General features: G+C 45.3%; 1 protein-coding gene across 3 annotated transcripts in view; it reads left to right on the top strand.

Annotated features, from left to right (window-relative positions):
- The first annotated feature begins 4,362 nt into the window (after positions 1-4,362).
- The window catches only part of VPS37C (VPS37C subunit of ESCRT-I), a 30,280-nt gene continuing 22,363 nt past the window's right edge, over positions 4,363-12,279 (top strand). The window contains exon 1 of one of the 3 annotated variants that reach the window (XM_059070503.2): positions 4,363-4,694. The gene's annotated coding sequence lies outside the window, so the exon portion shown is untranslated. The remainder of the gene's footprint in view (positions 4,695-12,279) is intronic. The other 2 variants (XM_067037342.1, XM_067037343.1) reach the window with 2 other exon arrangements.

The raw sequence follows: 12,279 nt of genomic DNA, 5'->3' as shown, positions 1-12,279 counted from the left end.
CCACAGCTGATGCCAAGGTCAATGGGGATGAAAGTGGGGGGCGGCTGCAGTGTGACACCAAAGGGGACCCAAACTAGAGATGGAGCCTGGACTGTCTTCACTAAATGCTTTATCAACAATCACACCAGTTCCTGCATCTTGCTCTTAAAAAACTTGTGCGTGTGTGCATATGCGTGTGTGTGTGTGTGTGTGTGTGTGTGTGTGTGTGTGTTGGGATGGGGTGGGGTGGGGTGGGCAGGGATTTAAATGCCATGGTGAGATGCTCTCCACTGGGGTGAAATGCACCACTGCTCCAGCTGGTGGCTCATCCAGTCTTCGAAAACAAATTTATGGTTACCAAAGAGGAAAGGTGGTGGCAGGGGGAGGGATAAATTGAGAGATTGGGATTAACATATACACACTACTATATATAAAATAGATAATCAACAATGACCTACTGTATAGCACAGGGAACTCTACTCAATATTCTGTAATAACCTATACAGGAAAAGAATCTAAAAAAGAATGGGTACATGTATATGTATAACTGAATCACTTTGCTGTACATCTGAAACTAACACAATATTGTAACTCAACTATACTCCGATATAAAATAAAAATTCAATTTAAAAAAAAAGAAAAGGCTTCCCTGGTGGCGCAGTGGTTAAGAATCCGCCTGCCAATGCAGGGGACACGGGTTCAAGCCCTGGTCTGGGAAGATCCCACATGCCGCTGAGCAACTAAGCCCGTGCGCCACAACTACTGAGCCTGCGCTCTAGAGCCCACGAGCCACAACTACTGAAGTCTGCACGCCCTAGAGCCCGTGCTCTGCAACAAGAGAAGCCACCGCAATGAGAAGCCCGCGCACCGCAGCGAAGAGTAGCCCCCGCTCAGTGCAACTAGAGAAAGCCCCCGCGCAGCAACGAAGACCCAACGCAGCCAAAAATAAACAAAATTAATTAATTAATTTTAAAAAAAGAAAGAAAAAAAATGTAAAGATTTCCTTTAGAGACCAGAGGGGCTCTTTCCCCTCGAGGGATTCCTGATGTGATGCTGGAGAGGGCAGAGCGGGTGCAGAACACCTTGACATTATCTGTGATTGCATTTTCCCCAGCTTTGGTGTGCTTTTGCTTCTAGTGGCCCCTTTGACTTGGAGGAGCTAATACAAGGGCCCCTAGACACTGTGTGGCCGTTAGTTGAAGGCTGAGAGGTAGGGGCCTGTGGGAGTGGGAGAGCCTTGGGTTAGGGCATTTTGAAGCCACAACTTACATTCCAGAGTTTGCTGGGGGAGCAGGCTGGAGCTTCCCTCTCCAAGACTTAAATGAAATCACATCCAGGCTTGGTTTCATCCCTTTTCCTATTCTTGCTTCCTCTGTGCCCTCAATGGTTTCTCTGGGAGCAACTTTGAAATAAATCACTTGTACATGAAAACCTCGCATCATGTGCTACTTCTGGGGAGGCTGACCTAAGATGATCCCTTCTTTAGGCAACCCACTGAGACCCCGACTGATACAGGTTCCCCTCCCAAGTGTTCCTAGAGCACCTTGAAGCTGTCCCTACAATGTGGCTTTGCCCTTGCTTGATTTTCTGAAATCCACACTAGACCACGTGTTCCAGAGGGCAGGAATCGCACGTGACTCACTTTTAAGTCCATGTCAGTAGACCTTGTCTGACTGAATTGGGGGTTATACATACCACATGGCCAAACTTCTTTCGAAAACTGCTTTTCCAACTCAGTTCCCAAATCTCTCTCAATATCTTAGCTTCTTAAATATCTTGTCTTTGTTACCTCACATTCTGACCTACCTGTCTGCCATCCTTACTTTTGTTCACATCACTTCTCCATCCAGTCCACCAGCATAATGAAATCCAGTACTGAGGAGCTAATCAAACACTTTTTAGAAGAAGTGGGTAGAAACACAATGACCATTTCTACTTTAACATTTTTTGTTCCTGATCAAGGTCATCTGAAGGACTGAGATGTCTCGGAATAGTGAGATCCCTTGTTTCCTCTAAAATCCCAACCAAGAATGTAACTTCCTTGATGCTGGAGATGGTGTGTTTACTTTTGTATCCACAGGTCTTAGCAGTACAGGTATTCAGTGAATGTATGTGGAATGGATGAACAAGAGAAGAGAGTAAGGAGCTGCCTTCTCTTTCTCTCTCGTTTTTTGCATGTATGAAAATGAATGGATGACACTGGGTATAATCGAGGCATGGTATATGGGGACATAGGTGCAAGTGATAGGGGACCAGGATCAAAGGGGGTGGGACTATAGCCAGCGGAAGCTGAAAAGAGCCAGAGTGGAAAATAGGGAGAAACAAGGTAGGAAGATCAACTTTTTCTAATGCCACCTGCCTCAGATGACTTGAATCTCCTGGCATGTTCCCCCCACCCCCTCCTTTGCCCTAATTCTCTATCTTTAGTTATTCAGAAGGGCCAGCATCACCCTCCCCCTGCCCCACCCTAAGATGACTTGGCAGTGACCCAGTTGATTCAGAGAGCAGTTTGTCATTTCCTCTCCACACCCTCATGGAATCACTGTGTCTATCACATTCACAAGTTATTACTGTCGTTGTTTTAGGAGTTTCTAGGATCTGCATAAAGAGATGTATAAAATAGTCTTTGCCTGTCCTTATAGAAGTTGCTATCTAGAGGGAGTGAATGTTCAATTACAGAAAAATGTAGTAAATGCTAAGGAAGGAAAAAAATGTTGGGTGTTTGAAGAACATACAAGGGTGGACACTTACCCAGTCTTGTGGGTACAAGAAGGGGCTTTCCAAAAGTGGAGTCTAAGACCTAAAGGATGTGAGTGATAGGAAACCTAAAACAACAGTGGTTTACAAAGGTGGTTTATTTCCCTTTCCTATAAAAATCCAGAGGTGGGCATCCAGCAGTGTCACGGGGCATGGGGTTCCATGGTGTCAGGACTCAAGCTCCTTCTATTTTGTTGTGTGGTCAGGTATGGCCTCTCGTCTCATGGTTGCCTCATGGTTCAAGATGACTACTCTAGCTCCAGCCATTGCACCCACATTCCATGGTCCAACACCATACCAGTAAGTGAAAGGACTGCTGAAAATAAACTCAAGCTAATCCGTCAGTAGGGTCTTCTAATTTTTTACCCACAAATACAGGATTAAAAATTATATAGCACAAAAGGGTTTATAACAAAAGGTTAAGCTCATCTGCCCTGGCCCTCCCCATCCTCTAGAAACAGTTTCAGCCCAGCTTTCTGGCAGCTGCTGTCAATGGGAGCCACTCTGACATTATGTTTAAAGTGAAATGTTTGTAAAACCAGCCATGGCACCCCTCAAGAGTTATTGGTGTCTCAGAAGGGTCAGTACCTTGACACTGCTTTCCTCACTGATCCCTTCCGTGGTCTAACAGGTGACCTCTCGTTGGAGAAGAGTGATCACCTGACCCAGTGGCCGTTAATTCTTAGGAGGCCTGGCAGCCTATGAGGAGGCAAGACAGAGTAAACTCTGCCCAATAGGGGCAACGGTGATTATCTTAGCCAATCAGATCCACTCTCTAGAATTTGAAATAGAAATTTGAGACTACTGGAAGAGTGTTAACACAAAAAAGAACAGAGTCAAATAAAAAGAATGAGACCTAGAATATTGCTGTTCCTGTCACTATCACCAACTGGGATTTTATTGTTATGTGACCCAATAATTTCCATTTTGCAGAAGCTGTTTGAGTTGGGTTTCTGTTACTAGAGACGATGGTCTTAATTCAACATCCAAATAAGGTTTTGAATTTGGGTGGCACGGTTTCCTTGGTCTAAGAAGCTCTCGTTCTGGCGTCCCATTTTTACAAAGCTGCAATTTATGGACGCTGCTGAAAGGCAAACAGGGAATGGGCTTCATCTCCAGGCCTGGTTGTCCAGTACAAACTGCCTAGAGAAGAGAGCGCTAGCATCAGGGCCTTGCTTCCAGGCACCGGCCTCGTGATTCTGCGCAAGTGAGGATGTTTAGGCCATCTGTTATTTTTAAAGCACTAGCCATACAGAATGGACTAAATGTTAACCTAGGGCCTCGGGAAACAGCTTACTTTTCGGGAAGCTACTCAAGTGTTGTTTTGAGGAGCCCGCCAGTCAGTTCCAGACTGACAGCCACTGCTGTCTGCCAGGGGACACTTAGGACTGTGATAACTCCAGTCCCGGCGTGGGAGTTCCGCAGTCTGAGCTCAGACCATCTAGGGAGTCCCTCGGTGCTGGGATTCCATTTGTTTCCTTTTGGGTCCCCTTTGGGCCAGTTTGAGCAGCGCCCCCGAAACCGAGCTCTGTTGGGAAAGGAGACCCTCTCCCGCCCACCAGAAAATCAGCAGACGCTTGCGCAGGCGCACTCGCACAGGGCAGCTTGGGTTCCGCCCAATGGGCGGTGTCCCTTCTTGGGGCGGGGCAATGGCCTGCCGGGGGCGGGCGTCCACCACGCGCTGGAGGGATCTCGTGGGCCTTCCCGTGGGTGTGGTCCCGGGGGGCAGCGAGAGTGTGTGCCGGGGGGACGGGAGGACAGTGTCGGGGTGAATCAGAGGCCCCCGGCGCGCACAACGTGCTGCGGGACGAGTGGCGTGGGCCCCAGCTCCCAGCGCCCGGACGTTGGAGGGGGGGGTCACATCCGGCGGGAGGGGGCGGGCCTCGTGGACCCCGGAAGTGTGGGCTCCGGCTACGGTTTAACCCGCGACGGCGGTGGCGGCGACGGCGGCGGCAGGGGTAGGTGAGAGGGGCCCGGGGAGGGGCAAGGACGAGGATGGGGGCGGCGCTGGTAGTTGCTCCCGGCGCGCCTCCGCCTGCCCGCCTCACCTGGCAGGGGCTGGTGATTGGGCGCGAGGGGCGCGTGACTCCAGAGGAGGGCCGGCGCCCCTGCCCCTCGCAGTGGGAGGGAGGGAAGGAGGGAGGCGTTGCGTGAGCTCCTCGCGCAGGTCGCGCCTCCAGCAACCCCCCACCTTTCACCCTCCACCCCGTACTTGAGCATCCTGCTGGTCACACTTCTGGTGACGTTAGAGCCAGTTTGCCCATTGTATAGGCGGGGAAAGAAGCCTAAGAGTGGGGTCTGACTTGCCAGAGGGAGTCCACCGGCAGAATGGGGTCTGAGGGACGCTCTGGTCTTTTAACTCTCAGGGCTATGCCCTTTCTTCAGGGCAGTGAGGTTGTGGCTTTTCAGCCCTGATTCTGTTCTTATCCTTTATTCTGGACCGGGACTTGGGCTGCCCAGCATCACCGACCACTCCCTAGTTCTGGGCCTGCTGGGTGCAAAGGTCATTGGTGTTTGTGAATCTCCGGCGTGTGCCTGGTTCCTCCTGAATTTAGAGGGCAGTGAGACTAGTCAGTGCTTTTCTCAGCCATACGATGTCTGGGCTCACTCACCCTGGGAATGTCCACTCTTAGCTCTGGAAACTTCAAAAACTCACTTCACTTCAGCAATATCCCAGTAATACTGTTGCTGACTCAGGCCTTTTCCACCCTCTTCATTGGCTCCCTGCCTCTTACCCAGGAGTCCCATTTCCTACTGCTGTACCCAAGATGCTGCCACCTGACTGTCAGGCTGTGACTGTCAGTCCTGGAGGTGGAAGTGGTAGTGACCAAGGGATCTGAAAAGGAAAGACTTTCTTTGGCTGTTGTCCAAAGCTGCGACCCTGTACAGGCCTGAACTCTGGTTTTGGATGAGAGTGAGGACTTGGAGTGAAATACCGGACCCTGAAGTGAGAGTTCTGGGCAGTCATAATGTCCAGAAAAGCTTTTTTCCTAGATTATCTGAGAAATCTGGCATGGTGCCTTTGTAGTTTCCATTAGGTAGAAATTTTTCTTTGTAGATTTCACCTGGGTAGCTTCTGGTGGCTGTGTTTTTTTGTGTTTGTTTGTTTGTTTTTAAGGTAGCAAAAGCTCTGATTTCTTTCTTGGGTGCCATGTGCTATCGGCAGTGTTCTGGGGGCTTTGTGAACATACTGGATTCTGGGAACACTCAAGGTAGGTGGTGAGCCCATTTTGCAGATGAAGTAAGTGGATAGTAGGGATGTTAGGTAGGGTGCTACAGCCAGTAAATGGCCAAGTTGGGATTTTTAACCCGTCAGTCTTATTTCCAAGCTAATGTATTTGCTGGATGTTAAGAATCATCTGTGATGCTTGTTAGAGATACAGAGCCTCACCTCTGGATATTCTTGCTTCGATTCTGGAGAGGGACCCAAGAATTTGTATTTTTGACACTTGCACTGGGTGATCGTACCGTAAGGCAAGTTTGGGAAGCACTGCCTTAAGGTGTTTGTAGATTTGCTGAGCTTGGAAGTGAAATTATTTCTAAGGCTTCTTGTTATTTTTTTGCTTATTGCTGTGTAATTTGCTAATCTGCCGTTAAAGGGGCATCGGGGTAGCTAGCTGTATGAATCATCTCTTGAACACTGTTGGCCAGTCCTAGTAGGGTTTTTCCAGACTGACCTAATCAGGTCAGCAAAGACCTTGTTTTAATCCGATTGGATCTCTGTTCGGAAATTCTTTTAGTTTCTCCTCAGAGTCTGGAGTTTTCAGAAGGTTCCAGTTCGTTCCTGGATAGTGGCCCCTTGACAGAGAGATCTCTGTAAAGGCAAAGGTCTGTGAGGTTTGGGGAGCTTTAAAGGCATGTTTATTTAGCAGGTGTTTCCTCCACTGCATTTCTCTCCCCTTTCACTGGTTTATGTCAAAGGCGTGAGCAAATACCAAACAGCTTTGTTTATTGTGATTTAGCTGGGGCTGACAAGTGGAGTCCCTGGGGCTTAGGATGGGCCAGACAGGGGAGGAGAGGGGACACTGAACCATGGAAGTCAAACAGATAACCCAGGTCAGTTATGCCTAGCATTGAAGACACGTTAAGTACTGCTAATTTATCTGCTCCCTCCTGGGAAGAATTAGAAGTAGTGAAAGAGGCAAAGTCAACATTATGCTGTTACTTTATTCTTCCTCTGTCCAGCGAACATTGATTTCTAGTTTAATTTCTTTGTAAACAAAGGATGTACTTTGTATGCTTTGAATCGTTTTAATTTACTGTTCCATACATAAACATTTTGGGGTGTTATGCTCTTTTGATGAATTGACCTCCTTTATCATGAAATGACCCTTTTAATCTCTGATAGTAATCTTTGCTCTGAAATCTGCTTTGTCTTGTTTTAATATAGCTAATCCAACTTAAAAAAAATTTAGGGCTAATGGATTGATATCCAGAATATTTGAAGAATTCCTACAACTCAACAGTGAAAAAACAAACAACCTGATTAAAGTGGGCAAAGGTCTTGAATAGACATTTCTTCAAAGAAGGTGTACGGATGGCCAGTAAGCACATGAAGATACTCAACATGACTAGTCATTAGGGAAATGTGAACCAAAATGACAATGAAATACCAACCACTCCACACCCATTAGAATAACTCTTGTTAAAAAAACCCAAAACACCAGAGGTATTGGCAAAGATGTGGAGAAATTGGAACCCTTATTTATATTACTGGTGGGAATGTAAAGTGTGCAGCTGCTGTGGAAAACAGTATGGCAATTCCTCAAAAAATTAAAGATAGAATTACAGTATGATCTAGCAATTCCAGTTCTGGGTATACACCCTAAAGAAGTATAAGCAGAGACTCAAACAGATATTTGTACACCAATGTTTCTGGCAGCATTATTCACAGTAACCGAAAGGTAGAAGCAACCCAAGGGTCCACTGACGGATGAATGGGTAAACAAAATGTGATACATGCATACAACAGAATATTATTCAACTTTAAAAAGGAAGGAAATTTTTGACAACATGGATGAAACTTGAAGAAATAATGCCAAGTGGAACAAGTCAGTCACAAAGGCATAAATATTGCATGATTCCTCTTATATAAGGTTCCTAGAGTAGTTAAATTTATAGAGACAGGAAGAAAGATGGTTGCCCAAGGCTGGGGGAAGGGAGGAATGGAAGTTAACGTTTCATGGGTACAAAGTTTCAGTCTGAGATAATGACAAAGTTCTGGAGGTAGATGGTCGTGATGGTTGTGCAACACTGTGAACGTATTTAATGTCACAAAACTGTACACTTAACATGTTTAAAGTGGTAAATTTTATGTATGTTTTACCACAATTTAAAAAAATTGATAGGGATTTTAAAAAATTAGTGTGGTATATCTCTTTACATCTTTTTACTTTTGGACTATTTGTGTCTTTATTTTTAAAGTGGGTTTCTTGTAGGCAGCATATAGATGAGTTTTGCATTTTGTGAAATCCAGTCTTAAAAATTCTGCCTTTTAATTGGGATGTTGAAACCATTTACATTTAATGTGATTATTAGTGTAGTTGGGTTTAACTCTCAAGGTCCTTCTACTCTGCCATCTTGCTCCAGACTGTAAGTTTTAATTTAACACGAGCATGTCCCTTGGGCTGTTTCCTTGCAGTTCCCTCTGACAGCCGTGCTCTGAGCCCAAGATGTGCTCTGAGTCTACTTGTTGGGTAGACATGCTGTCAGAGGGTCCTCGGTGGGGTGCAGTTGCCTGAGGGGCAGGCCTTGAATCTGAGACACATGGGGTGCTGGGCGCTGGGCCCTGGGGCTCCATCTCTGCTCTGGAGTGCAGTGTATTGGGGATCTGCTTGCCTCCAGGGCCCAGGTTACGTCTCCTACCCAGGTTTCCGTCTGAAGGGTTAACAACGCTAGCTGGGTTTAATTTTATCATCTTCCTGCTTGTCTTCAATCTGTTCCATTTTCTTTCTTCCCGTGTCGCTTTTTTCCTGACCTCCCTGGGACTGAGCAGTTTTTATGATTCCATTTAATTTCCTTTGTTAGTTTATTTGCTGTAACCGTAACTGTTTTTTTTTTAAAGTGGTTGCTTGGGAATTCCCTGGTGGTCCAGTGGTTAGGACTTGGCACCTTCACTGCCGTGACTCGGGTTCAATCCCTGGTCGGGGAACTAAGATCTGGCAAGCTGTGTGGTGCAACCAAAAAAAAAATAATAATAAATAAATGAAAAGAAAAGAAAAAGAAAAAGAGTGGTTGCTTTAAGATTCGTAGCGCGCATCTTTTTTTCCCCACTTTATTGTGCTTCACTTTTTTTGCGCTTTGCAGATACTGTGGTTTTTTGTTTTTCTTTTTTAAATAAATTAAAGGTCTGTGGCAATCCCACATCAAACAAATCTTGTTGGCACCGCTTTTCCAACAGCGTTTGCTCACTCCATGTCTCTGTGTCACATTTCGGTAGTTCTCGCAATGTTTCAAAGTTTTCCATTTTTATTATATTGGTCATGGTGATCTGTGCTCAGTGATTTTTGATGTTAGTACTGCAAAAGATTATGACCCACTGAAGGCTCAGATGATGGTTAGCAATTTTTTAGCAATAAAGCATTTTTAATTAAAATTATCTATTTTATATATAATATCGGCCGCTATTCTTGATCACTTCAGGCAGGAGGGGAATTCTTTTTTTTAAACATCTTTATTGAAATATAATTGCTTTACAATGGTGTGTTAGTTTCTGCTGTATAACAAAGTGAATCTGCTATATATATACATATATCCCCATATCTCTTCCCTCTTGTGTCTCCCTCCCACATAGTATGCATCTTTAACCTGTCACAGTCTACCGTCAAGTGATCTTGTACATCACTTTACACTAACAATAGTATACTCTCATTTCCTCCCTCCTGGCCTTTATGCTGTTGTTGTCACACGTTTCACTTCTATGTGTGTTATAAATCCTGCAATACATTATTACTGTTTTTGCTTTAAACAGTGAGTTATTTTGTAAAGAGGTTAAAAAGAAAGGAAAAGCTCTTTTATATTTACTTTTTAATATATATTACATGTTTATCATTTCCAGTGCTCTTTATTCCTCTCTGTAGATCCAGACTTCCACTTCGTTTTACATTCCTTCTGACTTGAGGACTTTTAAAAAACATTTCTTATTCTGCTGGTCTGTTGGTAATGAATTCTTTTAGCTTTTGGATGTCTTGGATGTCTGAGAAAGTCTTTATTTTGTCTTTTTTTTTTTTTTTTTTTTTTTTTGCGGTATGCGGGCCTCTCACTGTTGTGGCCTCTCCCGTTGCGGAGCACAGGCTCCGGACGCGCAGGCCTAGCGGCCATGGCTCACAGGCTTAGCTGCTCCGCGGCATGTGGGATCTTCCCGGACCAGGGCACGAACCCGTGTCTCCTGCATCGGCAGGCGGATTCTCAACCACTGCGCCACCAGGGAAGCCCTGTCTTTGTTTTTGAAAGATATTTTTCCTGGATATAAAATTCTAAGTCAGTTATTTTCCCTTCAACATTCTAAGATGTGGTTCCAGTGTCTTCTGTCTTACAGTGTTCTATGAGTAATCCACTGTTGTTCTTATTTTTTTTTTCTTCTATTCTTATGTGTCTTTTTTCCTTACGGCTACTTTTCTTTTACTACTGGTTTTAAACAATTTAATTATGATGTGCCCTGGTGTAGTTTTCATATTTCTTGTGCTTGGGTTAATTGAGTTTTTGGATCTGTGGGTTTAAAACTTTCATCAAATTTGAAAACTTTTCAGCTAGTAATTCATCAGGTATTTTCTCTATTCTCTTCTCTCTCTCTTCTTTGGGGACTCCAGTTACATGTATTTTAGGATGCTTAAAGTTGTTCCACAGCTCTCTGATTCTCAATTTATTTTTCCCCCATCTTTTTTTTTTTTTAATTTGTGTTTTGTTTTGTGTAGTTTCTATTGCTCTTTATTTAAGTTCACTGATCTTTTCTTCTTTAGTGTCTAATCTGTTGTTATTTCCATCTGGTATACTTTTTATCTCAGACATTTGTAGTTTCCATTTCTAGAAGTTTGATTTGGGTCTTTTGTATATTTTCCATGTCTCAACTTAACATTCTCAATCTTCTTTAGCATCTTGAATATATGGAATACGGTTGTAGTAACCATTTTAGTGTCCTTGTCTGCTAATTTTGTTATCTGTATTTTTTTTAAAATTTATTTATTTAGTTTTGGCTGTGTTGGGTCTCTGTTTCTGTGTGAGGGCTTTCTCCAGTTGTGGCGAGCAGGGGCCACTCTTCATCGTGGTGCACGGGCCTCTCACTGTCATGGCCTCTCATGGAGTGCAGGCTCCAGACGTGCAGGCTCGGTAGTTGTGGCTCACGGGCTTAGTTGCTCCACGGCATGTGGGATCTTCCCAGACCAGGGCTCGAACCCGTGTCCCCTGCATTGGCAGGTGGATTCTCAACCACTGTGCCACCAGGGAAGCCCGTTATCTGTATTTTTGAGTCTGTTTTACTGATTGATTTGTTTCCTCATTATGGATCATATTTTCTTGCTTCTTTGTATGTCTGGTAATTTTTGATTGGATGTCAGATGTTGCGAATTTTACCCTGTTGGGTGCTGAATATTTTTGCATTTTTATAAATATTCTTGGCATTGTTTGGGGACACTGTTAAGTTACTTGGAAACAGTTTGATCCTTTGATGCTTCACTGTTAAGCTTTGTTAGCTGGGACCCGACCAGCCTTTAGACCAGGGTTAATTTTACCCACTACCAAGGCACTACCCTTTTCAGTACTCTGCTGATGTCCCGTGAGTTAGGAGGTATTTCCACTCTGGTGAGTGGGGACACAGATTAGTCTTGGCTCAGTTTGAGGCCCAGGGATTGTTCCCTCTAATCCTGACCAGTGCTGTAAACACTCAGCAGAAAACTGGAGGGGGACCCCCTGCAGATTTCCAGAGTTCACTGGCGGGGCGGCATAGCTCTCTCCTCCCTGGTATTTGACCCTGTGAACTCTGGCTACCTTGGCCTCCCTAGAGTCCCAACTCTCTCTTCCCAACTTGGGGAGACTGTCAGGCTCTGCCTGGGTACCCCCTCCCTGTGCCATGGCCTGAAAACTCTCTCTAGACAGTAAGTTGGGGCAATTGTAGAGCTCACCTCGTTTGTTCCCCGCTCCCATCCCCCGCTCCCACCCAGGAATCCGTCCTCTGCTGCCAGATAGCCAATGTCTGAAAACTGTTGTTTCATTGATCTTTTCTCGTTTGTAGTTGTTTGAGGCAGGAGAGTAAATCTGGTCCCTGTTCCTCTTAGTTTGCCAAAGAGTGGAGGTTCCCGTGCAGTCAGCACTTGCTGAGCACCTTGTGTGTGCTAGGCGTTGACCTCGGTCCTGGGACGCAGACATGAGTGAGATGTGCACTGGGCCCTTGGGGAGCTCCCAGTCTCGCTGGAGAAACATGCAGATTCCTACGCAGCTGCCTGGTACTTACAGGGCACAGTGGGAGGGCAGGACGAAGTCTTTGGGAGAAGGAGCAAGGAATGCTTCCCAGAGAGCTGACAGTGAAGGATCAGCAGGCATTTTCAAACG

This window comes from Kogia breviceps, chromosome 7 (assembly GCF_026419965.1).
Source record: "Kogia breviceps isolate mKogBre1 chromosome 7, mKogBre1 haplotype 1, whole genome shotgun sequence".
Lineage (NCBI taxonomy): Eukaryota > Metazoa > Chordata > Mammalia > Artiodactyla > Physeteridae > Kogia > Kogia breviceps.
This window is presented reverse-complemented; position numbering and strand designations above follow the sequence as displayed.